The sequence below is a fragment of the Salmo salar genome, chromosome ssa14 (genome assembly GCF_905237065.1).
Source record: "Salmo salar chromosome ssa14, Ssal_v3.1, whole genome shotgun sequence".
Lineage (NCBI taxonomy): Eukaryota > Metazoa > Chordata > Actinopteri > Salmoniformes > Salmonidae > Salmo > Salmo salar.
Window position 1 is genome coordinate 61216642 of NC_059455.1, and position 18880 is coordinate 61235521.

The 18880-nt window shown below is 42.6% G+C and overlaps 1 long non-coding RNA gene across 1 annotated transcript; it reads left to right on the top strand.

Moving 5' to 3' along the window:
* Positions 1–10196: 10196 nt before the first annotated feature.
* LOC123726748 (uncharacterized) lies at positions 10197–15864 on the top strand. The gene is made up of 2 exons (XR_006758873.1): positions 10197–10335; positions 14830–15864. It is a non-coding gene; the product is annotated as an uncharacterized lncRNA (long non-coding RNA).
* The last annotated feature ends 3016 nt before the right edge of the window (positions 15865–18880 follow it).

The following is an 18880-nucleotide window of genomic DNA, read 5'->3' on the forward strand; positions in this document are numbered from 1 at the left end:
ATCCGTCTTCGTTGTTTAAGTGCGGATATTGATTGAACGAAAGGTACACGGATCCGATCGGTTACACGGGTCAGATCGGTACATGGATCTGATCGGTACACGGGTCAAATCTGGCCTACAGATGATGTGTCATACTCTAAATTCAGCAGTACTACCCAAAAATAAAATGCTTTGTTATAAAGAAAATAAAAATGTTATTCTATTAATTATGTCACAAGTTATGGCATTTTAAATATTTTGAAAATACATGTCTAACTATCAGTGAATTCTCTCCCACCGCACCCGTCACCTTGGCATTAAATTGGTGACACAGGTATAAATAAATACATTCTCACAATCTAATATGACTTTAATTGTATTTTTTACTTCAGATTTGTCTATAATGGCCTCAAGTACAATAGAGAAACCAAATGCACAAAAAAGGCTTGGTTGTTGAAAGTGACATATTGTAATGAACACGAGGGGAGACAGAGAGCTGGTTTCAAGCGCAGGGTGCAGCAGGTGTTTATTTGTAAAGGACCACAGGAGGCTGGCAGCTGGGTCCAGGGGCAGGCAGAAGGTCATACATAGGAGGAGGCAGGCAGCTGGGTCCAGGGGCAGGCAGAAGGTCATACACAGGAGGAGGCAGGTAGCTGGGTCCAGGGGCAGGCAGAAGGTTATACACAGGGGTCCAAAAAGACAACAGTACAGGCAGGGAAAAGGCTAGGAACATCATCCAGGAGATCAGGCAACAGTTTGATAACAGGAAATCCGATAGGCTAAAGTACAGGCAGGGAATAGGCGTCGTTAGTGAGGCAGGCAAAAACTATCATACACAGGAGGCGTAAATCACAGGAAACCCAGCACTTTGAGTGATTTGTGTGTCACAAAACAAACAATATCTCACATTGACAGGGTGCAAAGAACTGAGCTAAATAGTGTGTGATAATGACATAGAGGTGTGTAAACAGGTGATTAGAATTCAGGTGATTGGGATCTGGAGAGTGAGCTGCATTCAGGGGATCTAGGTGTTTGAGAGTGTGAGTTGGAAGCCGACGTTACACAGATAAACAGAGAGGGAGGGAGTTAGCCATGCTAACTTTAAAAAGCAGAATTTGCATTTGAACTGTCTCACCACTCTTAAGGTCACGGTGTACAGGAAACGTGTGCCCGTAAATCACATCGAAAGAACAAACGCAATATTAATGTTCTAAAATATCATGCTTTTGAATATATAACGTTTTGAGAATGCTTCAAGTGATATTCTTTGTATTTCATGTGAGTTCATGCAACATATCCGTGTAGAAGGAACTCTACCACACCTTGAGGGAATGTTAATGATGAAGTGAAGCTTAAGTTGCGTTTATGGAGGAAACAAAACTTTGTTAACCAACCCCTTCCCTCCCTCTCTCTGATTTTCTTGGCTGCATTTCCCTGCCTCAGAGCAAAGAACAGTACATTATTTTAATTAGGCTAGATTCTGATATCTTTATTAATATGATACACCAGCCATTCACCCGCTGTAAATAGGAGTGTGTAGGGCAGAGAATCAAATATGTAAGATAGATGCAGACAGTAGGCTACTACAATTCTACCCGTTTACTCAAAAAGGCAGCAGCTGTAGGCCTACTCCACCTGTCTGTCTCCCTTTCTATTTGTCTTGAGTTGAGCTATCGCTCATTAATAAGGATTTGCCACAATAAAGTGGAATTATCCCCAAAAATAAGTGAAATGAGATACCTTTTTTTGAGAATATTCTTTCTTTAAATAGTATCAAGTGAGGCATAATGCTTCAACTGTTGGCACTAACAGCACAGATAACATTGTGACAGCTTGTCCCATACTGTGTGACAACATGCCGATAGATCATTTCTTCGTCCGACATGGTGGGGTCTATTTGTGTTGGTAAAATGTATAACGCGAGAAATGCCGGTGGAAATTGATATGATAACCACGATATATATGGAAGTAAACTTGGAGTTATGCGATGATATGGTGTGTGGTCATCCCAATACGTCTCGGGAAACCATGCAATTTATTTGGCTACAGATGAAATAAGATATGATGAATTTCACAGGGTGGTGAAAGTGCGCAGTGATCTCGATGCTTCTTTCCTATAAATATCGAGGGTCTTATTCTGGTGACATGATGATCGATGCTTGACCGCCGTTTGACAAATACAAATATTCTCGCTTTTATCCATAATAATCTCACGTAGACTATACCCACACAGCCTACACACACTGTGTCTGTGATCTTTTGGCTAGAGCGCACGTGCCACATTTGCTTGTGACAGAAATATTTGTAGAGTTGAAAATGCGATGGAAACATATTGAACTTTAGATGTTTATTGGTTACATGAAAACTTAAGCTAGAAGTAATTTGGTGGAAACACCACTGGTGGGAAAATGCTGATATTTTCTTTATGTGGTTTTCAAAGTATTTGCATGAAAATTGATTGGCAATTATATGGAAACCTTGCTATAGACATAAAAGTGTCCTGTACCAGGAAATGCGTGTGGGACGACAAGGCAGGTGATAAGGCTCTCCTACAAAGCCTTTGCATTGTCCAACAGTGCCTTCACACTTGGTGGGAGTGCAGTGTGTTACAGGAAATAAGGCATTTCCCTCTTCAACCCTGCTGTGTCAGTTCCACCTCAACAGGTGAGAAATGGAGGGAAATGTGTTGTATGACTTCTCCATTGACCAAACCGAGTTTAATCTCTCCCTCTCTTAATATACAGTCGTGGCCAAAAGTTTTGAGAATGACACAAATATTAATTTTCACAAATTCGGCTGCCTCAGTTTGTATGATGGCAATTTGCATATACTCCAGAATGTTATGAAGAGTGATCAGATGAATTGCAATTAAATACAAAGTCCCTCTTTGCCATGCAAATGAACTGAATCCCCCAAAAACATTTCAGCCCTGCCACAAAAGGACCAGCTGACATCATGTCAGTGATTCTCTCCTTTACACAGTGTGAGTGTTGATGAGGAAAAGGCTGGAGATAACTCTGTCATGCTAATTGAGTTCGAATAACAGACTAGAAGCTTCAAAAGGATGGTGGTGCTTGGAATCATTGTTCTTCCTCTGTCAATCATGGTTACCTGCAAGGAAACATGTGCCGTCATCATTGCTTTGCACAAAAAGGGCTTCACAGGCAAGGATATTGCTGCCAGTAAGATTGCACCTAAATCAACCATTTATCGGATCATCAAGAACTTCAAGGAGAGCGGTTCAATTGTTGTGAAGAAGGCTTCATGGCGCCTAAGAAAGTCCAGCAAGCGCCAGGACGTCTCCTAAAGTTGATTCAGCTGCGGGATCGGGGCACCACCAGTACAGAGCTTGCTCAGGAATGGCAGTAGGCAGGTGTGAGTGCATCTGCACGCACAGTGAGGCGAAGACTTTTGGAGGATGGCCTGGTGTCAAGAAGGGCAGCAAAGAAGTCACTTCTCTCCAGGAAAAACATCAGGGACACACTGATATTCTGCAAAAGGTACAGGGATTGGACTGCTGAGGACTGGGGTAAAGTGATTTTCTCTGATGAATCCCCTTTCCGATTGTTTGGAGCATCTGGAAAAAAGCTTGTCTGGAGAAGACAAGGTGAGCGCTACCATCAGTCCCGTGTCATGCCAACAGTAAAGCATCCTGAGACCATTCATGTGTGGGGTTGCTTCTCAGCCAAGGGAGTGGGCTCACTCACAATTTTGCCTAAGAACACAGCCATGAATAAAGAATGGTACCAACACATCCTCCGAGAGCAACTTCTCCCAACCATCCAGGAACAGTTTGGTGATGAACAATGCCTTTTCCAGCATGATGGAGCACCTTGCCATAAGGCAAAAGTGATAACTAAGTGGCTCGAGGAACAAAACATTGATATTTTGGGTTCATGGCCGGGAAACTCCCCAGACCTTAATCCCATTGAGAACTTGTGGTCAATCCTCAAGAGGCGGGTGGACAAACAAAACCCACCAAAATCTGACAAACTCCAAGCATTTATTATGCAAGAATGTGCTGCCATCAGTCAGGATGTGGCCCAGAAGTTAATTGACAGCATGCCAGGGTGGATTGCAGAGGTCTTGAAAAAGAAGGGTCAACACTGCAAATATTCTCTTTGCATCAACTTCATGTAATTGTCAATAAAAGCCTTTGACACTTATGAAACGCTTGTAATTATAGTTCAGTATTCCATAGTAACATCTGACAAAAATATCTAAAGACACTGAAGCAGCAAACTTTGGTGAAATTAATATTTGTGTCATTGTAATACGTGCGTACTGGCGGCAGAGAAGTCAGGCGCAGGAGAGCAAAGTCTGTGTTACAACGGTGCAGTTTAATAATAAAAATCACCGTGAACAAAAACAATAAATAAATACAATGGGACGAAACCCTTGGCACGCCAGACATAACGTGCACAAACTCCTACAATCAACAATTCCGGACAAGGACATGGGGGGGAACAGAGGGTTAAATACACAACATGTAATTGATGGAATTGAAACCAGGTGTGAGGGAAGACAAGACAAGATTAAAACAAATGGAAAATGAAAGGTGGATCGGCTATGGCTAGAAGGCCGGTGACGTCGACCGCCGAACGCCGCCCGAACTAGGAGAGGGACCGACTTCGGCGGAAGTCAGGACAGTCATTCTCAAATCTTTTGGCCACGACTGTACATGCTATTTGGAGCATGTTAACAGGGGTCTTACCACTCTCACTGGCTTCCAGTCAAACAATGCTAATGCTAATCTGTGGCTAAGGAAAGAGACATAGTCTTGAGTTGTTGACTTTTCAGATACTTAGACTACACTCTGCTATAGGTATCTGTAAGATGTACTTTTTTCAATTTGGATGAACAGTCCCTTTAAGTTATTTCCTCAGTGACCCCAGTGACGATGACGTATAAGGAAACCGAAACAATACGTTTTATTGCATTGAATTTTACAATCTGAGATTCAATCAATTTTGGCTAGGAGGAAAGTTCTCCATATTAAGTTTATGACCTATGACAGGTTTCTTATCAGAACAAAACAATACAAAAACAAGGACATCACCGTAAGAGCTTAATAATTATCCAAGCCTTAAGTTGTAGTTAATGAATAGTAATGAGTGCTATTTGTCAGGAGCGACATTCAGTTTGCCAAGTCACAGTTCATTTCATGTCAACCTCCTCTTTGCCTCTCATAGATAAAGTGTCTTCTTTGGTAACAGGTGGTTTCAGTGAATATGAATTGTCATTATCCAGCCTCGTATCAGTTTATATGCATCGCATTGTGAAGCTTTTGCAAAAAGATATTGGTTACGATCATTATCTCAGGAACTGCAAACAGTAAAACTCTAATAGAAAACAATATCACAGTAGCATACAAGCTTACTGCTAACCTATTCTACTCAGATAATTGAGAACATGGATTTTGAAAAAAAACTACAAAAATGAGTTCTTGGTCAAAAATTCTTTATCATAATATCAACAGTCGATATTACAGTTTTGAGCAATCAGTTGGGAGAATGTAACGTAATACACCAGGAGACAGGAGCAGAAGGTGAGTTTAATAAAGAAATGCCACAGATTAACAAACATGAGAAGCGTACAGAATGTGAGAGAAAGCACTACTACCCAATGACTGGTGTCAACTGAAGGCTAAATAAAGGGCGAGTAATCACAGGGAAAATGATGACCAGGTGTGCGCAATGGTGGGGAGAGTGTGTTGGTTTTTGTGGTCTCATTCCAGGTTCAGGACACTGTTGGAATTTCCTGGAGGTGATTTAAAGTTAAACACTGATAGAATGAGAACAGAGGTCAGTCAGTGATGATGCATTTTGTTAGAGGTCAAACACACCATCAGAAGTCCTACGACACCCTTCAATATTTACAACTCTTTTTTTTGTGTTACAGACTGTTCAAATTAACTGTAATTATTGTAAAATATCAGTCTGTTTTGGTACAACAAAAAAATCAGATAACATTATTTACATGTTTAATGATATTTTGATAAGAATTAAGTTGATATTATGCTATTGTTGTGGCTTTTTTCAGTACTTTCTTCTTGCGGTCAAAATGACACCAGGTGGTAGTCCATGTATGTAAAATATGTTGGTAGTATTGTTCTAAAATATGATGCCTTTTAAATAATACACAACATTCTAATTGTAAGTTACTCTGGATAGGAGCATCTGCTATATTCCTTAAAGGTAAATGTATACTGGACAAAAATATAAACGCAACATGTAACGTGTTGGTCCCATGTTTCATGAGTTGAAATAAAATATCTCTGAATTTTTCCATAAGCACAAAAAGCTTATTTCTCTCTTTTAGCCACAAATGTCTTCACATCCCTGTTAGTGAGCATTTCTCCTTTGCTAAGATAATCCATCCACCTGACAGGTGTGGCAGATCAAGAAGCTGATGATTAAACAGCATGTACATTACACAGGTGCACCTGGTGCTGGGGACAATAAAAGGCCACTCTAAAATGTGCAGTTTTGTCACACAACACAATGCCACAGATGTCTCAAGTTTTGAGGGAGCGTGCAATTGGCATGCTGACTGCAGGAATGTCCACCAGAGCTGTTGCCAGAGAATTGAACGTTAATTTCTCTACCAATGGTGTTCTAAAGAATTTGGCAGTACGTCCAACCGGCCTCACAACCGCAGACCACGGACAGCTGATGACACTAAGGAGTATTTCTGTCTGTAATAAGCCCTTTTGTGGGGGAAAAAAACGAATGCTGATTGAATTGAAATTAATGCATTAGGCCCTAAGCTACGGATTTCACATGACTGGGCTGGGGCGCAGCCATGGGTGGGCCTGGGAGGGGATATGCCCACCCATGGCTGCGCCCCTGCCCAGTCATGTGAAATCCGTAGCTTAGGGCCTAATGCATTTATTTCAATTGACTGATTTCCTTATATGAACTGTAACTCAGTAAAATCATAGAAATTGTTGCATGTTGCGTTTATATTTTTGATCAGTAACAATTCTGAGAATGTCTCAGGTGGTGTTTATTTGTATTTCATGTGAGTTCCTGCAACATGTCCATGTAGAAGGACCTCTAGCACCACACCTTTAAGGAAGCTTTAGGGATTGTTCTTGATGAAGGTACATTTACTCTAATGTGCCGTATCTAAGACAAACCAACCAATCTTTATGACCCTATTAAGTTAACAAGGCACTTTACTGCATTATCATTTGGCATTTTTATGCTTTGTGTGTTTTTTTTTTTTCACAAGGTGAAATTGCATTTATGGAAGAAACAAAACTTACTGTACCAATCCCTCCCCTCCTCTCTACCTCTGATGTTCTTGGCTGTATTTCACTGCGTCAGAGCAAAGAGCAGATTTCGTTTTTACATTGGATTCTGACATGATAAATCAACTATTCATACACCGTAAATAGAGAAGCGTTTAGGGCAGAGAATCAAATATGAGGTTGATACAGATAGTACTAGATACAATTTGGTAAAACACAGTATATTTCCAATGAACGCCGTGATCTTCACTAACTGTTGGGATATCTACTGTAGTGTCAGAAGTAGCACCAGCAGCAATGGTAACTACTATTATGGAATGCGAGCAGTGGCTTATCTCTCTAATAGACAGTAAAGTGCCCTATACCAGGTAATGTGTATGGGATGACAAGACAGGTGATAAGGCTCTCCTACAAAGGCTTCGTCTACTGGTTACACACGTCAATTCAACGTCGGTCCAAAGTAATGTCATTTAAATGAAATTCCATCCATGTTGATTCAACCAGTGTGTGTCCAGTGTGTGCTTTGTCCAGCTGATATGGGTCACGGTCATTGAGTCAGGAACTGAGAACAATAGCAGCTGATATCCTAATTCAAATAGAAAACAATATCAGAGACATATCACAATTTCGAGCAAACAGGTGGGAGAACTAAGCACTGCCAGACCTCAGTGTGGTTCAGACAATCCATGTTGGTTTTTGTGGTCACATTCCAGCCCATGTGGTTTGGTTTACAGTGCGTTCGAAAAGTATTGACTTTTTCCACATTTGTTACAAGCGTTATTCTAAAATCGATTAAATACATTTTTTACCTCATCAATCTACACACAATCCCCATAATGACAAAGTGAAAACAGGTGTTTAGATGTTTTTCACATTTATTGGAAATAAAAAATATAAAACCTCCATAAGTTTTCAGACCCTTTGCTATGACACTCGAAATTAAGCTCAGGTCCATCCTGTTTCCATTGATCATCCTTGAGATGTTTCTACAACTTGATTGAAGTCCACCTGTGGTAAATTCAATTGATTGGACATGATTTAGAAAGGCATACACCTGTCTATGTAAGGTCCCACAGTTGACAGTGCATGTCAGAGCAAAAACCAAGCCATGAGATCTAAGGAATTGTCCGTAAAGCTCCGAGAAAGGATCATGTCGAGACACAGATCTGGGGAAGGGTACCAAAACATTTTCTGCAGCATTGAAGGTCCCCAAGAACACAGTGGCCTCCATCATTCTTAAATGGAAGAAGTTTGGAACCACCAAGACTCTTCCACCTGGCCAAACTGAGCAATTGGGGAAGAAGGGCCTTGGTCAGAGAGGTGATCAAGAACCCGATGGTCACTCTGACAGAGCTCCAGAGTTCCTCTGTGGAGATGGGAGAACCTTCCAGAAGGACAACCATCTCTGCAGCACTCTACCAATCAGGCCTTTATGATAGAGTGGCCAGACAGAAGCCACTCCTCAGTAAAAGGCACATGACAGCCCGCTTGGAGTTTGCCAAAAGGTACCTAAAAGACTCTCAGACCATGAAACAGGATTCTCTGGTCTGATGAAATCAAGATTGAAGTCTTTGGCCTGAACGACATGCATCATAACAGGAAGAAACCTGGGACCATCCCTTTGGTTAAGCATGGTGGTGGCAGCATCATGCTGTGGAAATGTTTTTCAGCGGGAGGGACTGGGAAACCAGTCAGGTTTGAGGGAAAGATGAACGGATCAAAGTACTGAGAGATCCTTGATGAAAACCTGCTCCAGAGCGCTCTGGACCCATACACATTCCAACAGGACAATGACCCTAAGCACAGAGCCAAGACAACGCTGGAGTGGCTTCGAGACAAATCTCTGAATGTCTTTGAGTGGCCCAGCCAGAGCTCAAACTTAAACCCGATCTAACATCTCTTGGGAGAAACTATCCAAAGCTTGTAGTTTCCTACCCAAGAAGACTCGAGGCTTTAATCACTAGGTGCTTCAACAAAGTACTGAGGAAAGAGTCTGAATAGTTATGTAAATGTGATATTTCTGTTTTTTTTATATATATTTTTTATTAGCAAACATTTCTAAAAACCTGTCTTTGCTTTGTCATTATGGGGTATTGTGTGTAGATTGATGAGAAAAAAAAACATTTTTATCAATTTTAGAATAAGGCTGTAATGTAACAAAATGCCAAAAATGTCAAGGAGTCTGAATACTTTCCGAATGCACTGTATCTGATCGACTCTCTCAAATCCAGGTTCAGTCACTGTTGGTTTTTCATGAAAGCTGCCTCTAATTGGAGATAATCCCCCCCAAAAAACATAGAAATACAGAAACTAGAACCCCACATAGAAATACAGAAACTAGACAAAACCCCCAACAGAGAAAAAATAAACTAGAAAGAACATAGACATAAATAAACTAGACAAAACCCCCTGTCACACCCTGACCTACTCTACCATAGAAAATAAAAGCTTTCTATGGTCAGGACGTGACATGTACACTATTACGTCCTCCACTTCAGTCCACAGAAAGTTTCATGACTGCAAGAGAGAGGCCCAAGTCTGACTTAAACTGTGGTGCAGTACAGATGCCCTGTGGTAGGGAACATGTTCAGTGCTCTAAATTCATGTACATAGCATCGTTCTCTATAGTCATGATAAAAAGGTCCCATAGTCAATAGTTGTTACAGTATGTGGGAATAGTTGCAAGACTAATGCATTCTTAAGTAGAGATGCTGCCTATCTAGTTGAATCACATTCATCTTCTTTAGTGTCCTCAACCTCAGCGACCCCCCTGGGCCATGCCATGTTATGTTCACGACACATAACTCATTTGCTTCCTTTTTTGCATATCGGGCACATTTCAGTATCTGCTCTCTCTGTATCCAAACCCTAATGGAGCTAAATGGCATCAGTCCATTTACTACGTGATTATCGTGACGTAAGACGTGGTCCGTGACAATGGGATCATATCACTTTTAGGGACCTGGTAGTATAAAAGGCCAGAGAGAAGTCCGGGCTCTGCCACATAGACAGGGGGAAACTGCTGAAGACCAACTGGGAGAGAGATGGGGAAGTTTGTACTGTTTACCTGTCTGGCCTTTCTGCCAATGGTTCTCATTGAGGTAGGTGATGCTGTGTACTGTACTGTATCTTTGTTCCCCTTTTAAGGCACTGGTTGGCACACAGATTCAAGCAAGGTTATTCTATTACGTAGTACAATCTGGAATGTGTCTCTGTAAATTGGTGTTTGCAGTAGCTAAACATAATACTTTTAAATTCACATTGACTTTGCTTATTTAAAACATAGCAAACAAACGTGAGCTGTCCACAAGCTGTTTCTTTGCTTTGTCAAATTAGTTCTGTTTTAGTTTTCAAATCACAGTGAAGGGAACAGTATTATATTACAAACCCAAATGTAATATATAATAATAATAATATATACCATTTAGTAGATGTCTTTATCCAAAGCGACTTACAGTGATGCGTGCATACATTTTACGTATGGTTGGTCCCAGGATTCAAATCCACAATCCTGGCCTGGCAAGCACCGTGCTGTACCTACTGAGGTCCAGTGGACCTATGTGTTTAGTAACCTAAAATGCATTATTAGAGGTAACGTAGACAAATGACATGATAGGATAGCATTAATATATACTTGGTCTTACTAACTATACTTAGTCAATGCCATCAGTGACAGTGTTAAGAAATACACCGGAGGTTTTTGGCATTTTCATACTATACATAATTATATTATTTGCGTTCTCACTTCCTTTTGTAAAGTCTTAGAGGATTATAACAGCTATCAATTGAAACAACTGCAGTCCGTATGTAAATAGACATGACAATATTAAAATCATGCATATCAGTTGATACGATATCATAACAATACAATATTTAGGCTGCTTAATGGTCTGGGTTGCAGTAAACGTGTTCAACCCAGAGCTAGAGAGCACAGAAAAAGAACATAGATCCTCTGGGCACTAGTGCTTGTTCTGTTATTTGTCTAATGAACAGTGTTTGATCACTACAGGGTTAATCTGAGTGTTCAAAACATTATGAACACCTGCTCTTTCAATGACAGACTGACCAAGTGAAACCAGGTGAACGCTATGATTCCTTATTGATGTTGCTTGTCAAATCCACACCAATCAGTGTAAATGAAGAGGAGGAGACAGGTTAAAGAAGGATTTCTTTATTGTGTGTGTGTGCCATTCAGAGGGTGAACGGGCAAGACAAAAGATTTAACTGCCTTTGAACAGGGTATGGTAGTAGGTGCAAGGCGCACCGGTTTGTGTCTAGAACTGCAATGCAGCTGGGATTTTCCACACGCAACAGTTTCCTGTATGTATCACGAAGGGTCCACCACCTAAAGGACATCCAGCCAACTTGACACAACCATGGCAAGCATTGGAGTCAAGATGGTCCAGCATAGCATCCCGTGGAACGCTTTTGACTCCTTGTAGAGGTGCTTTGAGTGTTCAAATAGGATGAAGTGCTATTTATAACCAATCAAGGCAACAATTCCCTGTCACCAATCTCTCCTCTCCCTCCGGGCGGCAGGTAGCCTAGCAGTTAAGAGCGTTGGGCCAGTATGCAAAAGGTCACTGGTTCAAATCCATGAGTTGACTGTATGAAAAATCTGTTGATGTTCCCTTGACCCTAATTGCTCCTGTAAGTCGCTCGGGATAGGAGCGTCTGCTAAATGACAAACATGTAAATGTGTCTGTGATTGTGTATGGGAAAGCTCAGGTGAGAGGAGATGAAGAGATAGGGCTTATCTGTAAAAACAAAACAGACTGCTAGATAGAGCAGATGAAAGGCAGAGGAGAGAGTGAACACTTATGTAACACTGAGAGTACAGACTGCAACTGTCAACCAATGTGAACTGGAGCCAAATGCAAAGTAAGTGTGGCTGGTGCAGTCAGGTAGGGTTATGGGTTGTTGACCTTTGGTGGCATAGCTGTGAGTTATTGTCGACCACTCGGAGGCAGAGTGTGGGAGGACTTTATCTCAGCCATCAGACAATTGGAGCCAATCCTCGGCTAAAGGCCGCTACAAACGCAGCGACGGTGCGTCGTTTTCACATGTAGATGTACATACTTGCGTGGCTCAAATTTTGGAACGAACCGCATACGACGCTCTGTCACTCTGTTCGAGTGAAGTGTGTAGCGGCCTTAAGACAGTCCAGTCTGTCCAGTCCGCAACCACCTCTCACACATCACCCTAATGGATTCTTACTGTGGGAATTGATTAGTGTACTTTTACATTTTACATTTACATTTACATTTTAGTCATTTAGCAGACGCTCTTATCCAGCGCGACTTACAGTAGTGAATGCATACATTTCATTTCATAAATTTTTTTTTTCCCGTAATGCATCTTTGCTTGAAATGAATTGGCATAGTAATTAATAACATAGATATGAAATTAGAAATTATAACTTAATATTGGCTATGATGTTATTTAAAAATAAAAACTTTATTTAACCAGGTAGGCCAGTTGAGAACAAGTTCTCATTTACAAATGCGACCTGGCCAAGATAAAGCAAAGCGGTGTGTAACGGCTGTCGGGAGAGAGAGTAGACCAAGGCGCAGCGGAGTTAGTGTTCATCATTGACGTAATTTAATGGACGAAAGAACACTATACAAAACAAGAAAACCGACAGCCAAACAGTACTGTCAGGTGCAATACAAAACAGAAACAGAAACAATTACCCACAAAACCCCAACGGAAAAACAGGCACTTATGTGTGACTCCCAATCAGCAACAACACTCTACAGCTGTGCCTGATTGGAAGCCACACGGCCAAAATCAATGAAACAAACAAACATAGAAAAATGCACATAGAACGCCCACCCAATGTAACACCCTGGCCTAACCAAAATAAAGAACAAAAACCCCTCTCTATGGCCAGGGCGTTACACGGTGCGACAAAAACAACAACACAGAGTTACACATGGAGTAAAATAAACATACAGTCAGTTATGCCTGTAATCATATGATGACTGACATTACATTTAGATACATTACCATTTATGCATCATGACATAGTATATATAAAGGCGTTATAGCAGGGCACCTCAATTAGCTTATTGCTCGTTGCTTGTTTCATAAATTACAATGACATGATATACATTGCCTTCAAAAAGTATTCATACCACTTGACTTATTCCACATTTTGTTGTGTTACAGTCTGAATTCAAAATTGATTTAATAGATTTGTTTCTCACCCATCTATACACAATACCCGATAATGACAAAGTGAAAACATGTTTAAAATTAAATATAAAAATATCTAATTTACATAAGTATTCACACCACTGAGTCTCCAAAAGCTTTGCACACCTTGGATTGTACAATATTTGCACATTATTCTTTAAAAAATTCTTCAAGCTCTGTCAAATTGGTTGTTGATCATTACTAGACAGCCATTTTCAAGTCTTTCCATAGATTTTCAAGCAGATTTAAGTCAAAACTGTAACTAGCCCACTCAGGAACATTCAATGTCATCATGGTAAGCTACTCCAGTGTATATTTGGCCTTGTGTTTTAGGTTATTGTCCTGCTGAAAGATGCATTTGTCTACCAGTGTCTGTTGAAAAGCAGACTAAACCAGGTTTTCCTTTAAGATTTTGCCTGTGCTTAGCTCTACTCCGTTTCTTTTCATCCTAAAAACTTCCCTAGTCCTTGCCGACGACAAGCATACCCATAACATGATGCAGCCCCCACCATGCTTGAAAATATGAAGAGTGGTACTCAGTGATGTGTAGTGTTGGATTAGCCCCAAACAGAACGCTTTGTATTCAGGACATGAAGTTCATAGCAGTTTAACTTCAGTGCCTTATTGTAAAGAGGAAGCATATTTTGGAATATGTTTTATTCTGTACAGGCTTCCTTCTTTTCACTCTGTCATTTAGGTTAGTATAGTGGAGTAACTACAATGCTGTTGATCCATCCTCAGTTTTCTCCTATCACAGCCATTAAACTCTGTAACTGTTTTAAAGTCACCATTGGCCTCATGTTGAAATCCCTGAGCGGTTTCATTTCCCTTCGGCAACTGAGTTAGGAAGGACGCCTGTATCTTTGTAGTGACTGGGTGTATTGATACACCATCCAAAGTGTAATTAATAACTTCACAATGATCAAATGGATATTCATCTACCAATATGCATCTACAAATAGGTGCCCTTCTTTGTGAGGCATTGGCAAATCTCCCTGGTCTTTGTGGTTAAATCTGTGTTTGAATTTCACTGCTCAACTGAGGGACCTTACAAAATAATTATGTGTAGGGTACAGAGATGAGGTAGTCATTAAAAAATCATGTTAAACACTATTATTACACAGAGTCCATGCAACTTATTATGTGACTTGTTAAGCAAATGTTTACTCCTGAACGTATTTAGGCTTTCCACAACAAAGGGGTTTGACATTTCAGCTTTTCATTTTTTATTAATTTGTTTAAAAAAATTGGTGTGTAGGCTAGTGACACAAAATCTCAATTGAATAACTTTTACATTCAGAATGTAACAAAATGTGGAAAAAGTCAAGGGGGTGTGAATAATTTCTGATGGCACTTTATCAATATCTGATTTATCTTTCTCCTCTGATCTTTGACAGGCTACCAACATAACTACCACCGCAGATGTTATCCCTACAAACATTACAACAGTACCAGCAACTATCTCCTCAGACCCAGTCAGCAAGCAAACCTTAAAAAACACCATGTTTCCAAACAATTCCTCCATGATGACAACCTCCAATAACAACATCAGCAGTAATGTTACCGTTGGACCTCCAACCACACCTGTCTCCAACCACACAACTACGGCTGCTAGAACCCTGGGCCCGCAGTCCACACACTCTACTCAAGTCACTCACATCACCGCCACCACAACCACCCAAACCCCCACAACCCTTGAGTCCCTGCAGACCACTGAGTACACCGCAGCAAACCAAACCAACATAACTGCTACCAGCCATATGTCACCAACACCTCATGGAGGTACATCAGCCCTGCTGGGCTCTTGCAGTCTCCTCCTGGGGCCCCTGATCTCCATAATGATCCAAATGGTATAGGACTAAGAACACAGCCCTGTGGAACACTTTACTGGCCCATGTTCCCCGTTTCCTTCTACAGATCTTGACCTATGAAAATGGACTCTAAAAGAGTACATTACTTCACATTAATTCACTAAGAACTGTGTGCAGTTTCACAGGTGCAGGCTTAGTAATAATGAATAATAATAATGGAAAATTAATAATAACAATGAATAATAATAATTAATAATAATTACGAAGTTGCTATATAAAAAGTGCAAATTGTAGTAGGTGAGCGGTGTATATTATTTATTAGGCATGGGCATGTACCTTGCCAATGCCACACACCTTGCATTTATTGTATGAAGGAGCTATGAAGTGCTTTGGGACTGAGAAAGACGGATTGAAATGACGAGCACTGAGCCCCACCCCCCGATTCACCACTGCCAATGACTGGTCCCCACCACCATGAATATTTATATCACCATACGCAATATTCCCGAAAACATAATCAGGAGCACAAGCTACAAAAATTCTTACAATTTACATATGCATAGAACATGTGAAACGTTTGATTGTATTCTAGCTTTAAATAAAAAACATACTTGTTAAGTACTACCATTGTACTGTATTGTATTACCATTGTATTGTAGTACTTAAACAATATAGATATTTTAATTTTGTCCTATCTATGTGGTAAAAACGACTGCCATTTAAAGAGTACAGCAACATTTGAAATATGGTTATATGACAAAAAGTGATTCATCCATTGATCTTGAGAGACAATGACCAAAAATATTGCTTAGTTTTCTTCATTTACTTACCCCACAGCCAGCATTAGCATCGCTGTTAGTGAAACACTGGTAGTGGTAGGGCCTATGGCAGGATGTCTCAAAAAGCATGCATAAATCCTCAAAGTCACTTCAAACCAAGTGATTTAGCAACCCAAATACTATGGTATTTGGGTTGCTAAATCACTTGGTTTGAAGTGACTTTGAGGATTTATGCATGAGGATTTGAGGATTTATACTTAACAAGTTGCACATATAGAATATTGGATGATACTGTAGAAATGTGTGTATTTGTATAACATTTCCCTTAGAATAACCAAAAATCTGAAAATACACACAAACACAGCAGTATGTGTCCAATTAGAGGGAAGCTGGTTTTTGTATTACAGTTTTACCAAGTATTCATACCACTGACAGACTTGTATGAGCTGTTTTGACTGCAACTAAGCATATATGTAAGGTAATTTGGATTTGGTACCAATTATACCATAGGCGAGTATATAAGGTGCTCCATCTCTGCAGGTGATCTGTCTGGTTAAAATTACTGATGTAGGTCCCCCTCCACCCTCTGATAATAGGTATAACTTAATATCATGTGGCGCAGGTCAAAATCCAGGCACTTGTAATCTCCCGTCTGGATTACTGCAACTCGCTGTTGGCGGGGCTCCCTGCCTGTGCCATTAAACCCCTACAACTCATCCAGAACGCCGCAGCCCGTCTGGTGTTCAACCTTCCCAAGTTCTCTCACGTCACCCCGCTCCTGCGCACACTCCACTGGCTTCCAGTTGAAGCTCGCATCTGCTCCAAGACCATGGTGCTTGCCTACGGAGCTGTGAGGGGAACGGCACCTCCGTACCTTCAGGCTCTGATCAGTCCCTACACCCAAACAAGGGCACTGCGTTCATCCACCTCTGGCCTGCTCGCCTCCCTACCTCTGCGGAAGCACAGTTCCCGCTCAGCCCAGTCAAAACTGTTCGCTGCTCTGGCACCCCAATGGTGGAACAAGCTCCCTCACGACGCCAGGACAGCGGAGTCAATCACCACCTTCCGGAGACACCTGAAACCCCACCTCTTTAAGGAATACCTGGGATAGAATTAAGTAATCCTTCTAACCCTCCCCCCAAAAAAGATATAGATGTACTATTGTAAAGTGGTTGTTCCACTGGATATCATATGTAAGTCGCTCTGGATAAGAGCGTCTGCTAAATAACGTAAATGTAAATGTAAACCAGGAAATAACTACCCACAAACCCCAATAGAACAAACACTCCTATAAATAGGACCTTCAATCAGAGGCAACGAGAAGCAGCTGCTTCCAATTGAAGGTCTACCAAATAAACACTACATTGAAATAGACCAACTAGAAATAACATAGAAATACACTAACATAGAGCATAACCCAAACAACCCCGAACAAGCCCCTTTAATGGTCAGGACGTGACAGTACCCCCCCCCCAGAGGTGCAGACCCCGGATGCACCTTCAACAACAAAAAAAACACAAAAATAAACCCCAACACAAAAATAATCCCCTAACTAAAGGGAGGGAAGGGAGGGTGGCCACAGTCACCGACGGTTCTTGTGCTACACCCCCCCTCCCCAACCTCCTACTATGGAGGTGGCTCAGGCTCCGGCCTTACTCCCCAACCTAACCTGTCCACTCCCGCTAACTGCTTATTATTATTTACCCCTCCCGAAGTCTCTGGACTAAGGCGCATCGCTGAAGACCTCGGGCTGAGGCACGTCGCTGGAGACCTCGGGCTGATGCGCGTCGCTGGAGACCTCGGGCTGATGCGCGTCACTGGAGACCTCGGACTGGAGGGCGACTCTGGGAGCTCCGGACTGGAAGGCGACTCTGGGAGTTCCGGACTGGAGGGAGACTCTGGGAGCTCCGGACTGGAGGGCGACTCTGGGAGCTCCGGACTGGAGGGCGACTCTGGGAGCTCCGGACTGGAGGGCGACTCTGGGAGCTCCGGACTGGAGGGCGACTCTGGGAGCTCCGGACTGGAGGGCGACTCTGGGAGCTCCGGACTGGAGGGCGACTCTCGCTGCGCCGGTTCCGGACTGTGGGCCGTCTCTGCTGGCTCCGGACTGTGGGCCGTCTCTGCTGGCTCCGGACTGTGGGCCGTCTCTGCTGGCTCCGGACTGTGGGCCGTCTCTGCTGGCTCCGGACTGTGGGCCGTCTCTGCTGGCTCCGGACTGCGGGCCGTCTCTGTGCTGGCTCCGGACTGCGGGCCGTCTCTGTGCTGGCTCCAGACTGCGGGCCGTCTCTGTGCTGGCTCCGGACTGCGGGCCGTCTCTGTGCTGGCTCCGGACTGCGGGCCGTCTCTGTGCTGGCTCCGGACTGCGGGCCGTCTCTGCAGGCTCCGGACTGCGGGCCATCTCTAGACGGGGTACTGTCGCCGGAAGCTCTGGACGGGGCACTGTCGCCGGAAGCTCTGGACGGGGAACTGTCGCCGGAAGCTCTGGACGGGGAACTGTCACCGGAAGCTCTGGACGGGGAACTGTCACCGGAAGCTCTGGATGGGGAACTGTCACCGGAAGCTCTGGACGGGGAACTGTCACCGGAAGCTCTGGATGGGGAACTGTCACCGGAAGCTCTGGACGGGGAACTGTCGCCGGAAGCTCTGGACGGGGAACTGTCGCCGGAAGCTCTGGACGGGGAACTGTCATCGGAAGCTCTGGATGGGGACTGCGCACTGAAGAACTGATGCGTGGGACTGGCTTTGGAGGCGCCAGACTAGGGACACGCACCACAGGGTTAGTGCGAGGAGCAGGAGCAGGACAAACTGGACTGGGCTGATGCACTGGCGGCCTGGTGCGTGGGGCTGGTACTGGAGGT